The following is a 1,823-nucleotide window of genomic DNA, read 5'->3' as shown; positions in this document are numbered from 1 at the left end:
CTTCAGTTAAGGCAATATACTCCGCTTCAATGGTTGATAGAGCAACAACCTTCTGAAGTGTTGCTTTCCAACTAACTGCTGTGCCAAACATAGTGAAAACATATCTAGAAATAGATTTTCTGGAATCCATACAACCTGCATAATCAGAGTCGAAATATCCTTCTATTACTGCTTTACTAGGACTCTATTTAGAGACCCATTTATGTACCTTAAAATCCACTTCAATGCTTGCCAGTGAGCCTTTCCAGGATTCGCCATGTACCTGCTTACAAGACTTACTGCGTATGTTATGTCGGGTCTAGTACAGACTAAAACATACATCAAAGAAACAACTATATTAGCATATGGGATGCTATTCATATAGGCTCTTTCGACAACAGTACTGGGACACTGATCAATACTCAGCTTGAATTGAGGGTTTGTTGGAGTCACAACTGGCTTCGAATTCGACATACCAAACTTTTCAAGAATCTTCCGTAGGTATGCCTTTTGAGATAAGCATAACTTAGACTTCTTTCTATCTCTTCGAATGTCAATTCCAAGAATTCTAGAAGCAGCTCCCAGATCCTTCATATCGAACTCCTTATTGAGTTCAGCCTTCACCCTCGTCACATCCTCAACCTTGTAGCTTGCTATGAGAATATCATCCACCTAAAGCAACAAAATAACAAATGAATTACCAGGTCGAAATCTAAAGTAAACGCAGTGGTCGAACTGACTTCTAATGAAACTTATGCGTGCCATGAACTTGTCGAATCTCCTATTCCACTGTCGAGGAGATTGTTTCAGCCCATACAAAGATCTCTTTAACTTGCACACATAATCTTCCTTCCCCTTTTCGACATACCCTTCAGGTTGCCTCATTAGGATCGTTTCATCCAGATCACCATACAAGAACGCAGTCTTCACATCCATCTGTTCCAGTTCAAGATCGAACTGTGCTACCGTGGCAAGTAACATTCAAATGGACCTATGCTTCACAACAGGAGAAAACACGTCATTGAAGTCGACACCTTCTTTCTGAGTGAAACCCCTTGCAACTAACCTTGCCTTGTATCTTTTCGACGTCACTCCTTCAATTCCTTCCTTAACTTTGAAAATACATTTACAGCTGACTAACCTTGCCCCAACAGGTTTCTTGATCAGTTCCCAAGTATGATTATCATGAAGAGATTTCATCTCATCATCCATGGCCTTCAGCCATTCAGTCTTATTTTGACTCCTCATAACTTCCTTGTAGTCTCTAGGTTCTTCGTCTAGAACCTCACTTGCGGAGATTAAGGCATAAGCTATAAGATCTGCATATCCAAGTCTCTGAGGTGGCTTGATGGCTCTTCTCGACCTATCTCTTGACAATAGGTAGTCATCGACAGTTTTCTCAATTTCCTCAGCATCTTCTGCCTCTTCTTCGACTTCATCAGGGATATGCAATTCAGCATCAACATGCTCCACCTCAACAGGAATTTCTACCTGTTCCATCTCTTCGTCAGATGTTTCTGCATTTTAACCAACATCAGTTTTCTTAAAAGCCATTTCAGCTTCATTGTAAACTACATCTCGACTGGTGATACACCTCTTGTGACCTGGCTCTAGGCACCATAGCCTATAAGCTTTGACTCCTTCAGGGTATCCCATGAACATGCATTTCAGAGCTCTAGGTTCGACCATATCTTGCCTAATGTGAGCATAGGCTATGCAGCCAAATACTCTAAGTTTGTCGAGATCTGGTGGATGTCCCGACCAAACTTCTTCAGGTGTCTTCATATCTAACGCCGTCGAAGGACATCTGTTTATCAGATATGTTGCTGTCAAAACAGCCTCAG

The sequence above is a fragment of the Vicia villosa genome, linkage group LG3, assembly GCF_029867415.1.
Source record: "Vicia villosa cultivar HV-30 ecotype Madison, WI linkage group LG3, Vvil1.0, whole genome shotgun sequence".
Lineage (NCBI taxonomy): Eukaryota > Viridiplantae > Streptophyta > Magnoliopsida > Fabales > Fabaceae > Vicia > Vicia villosa.
Note: the sequence above shows the minus strand (reverse complement) of the source record.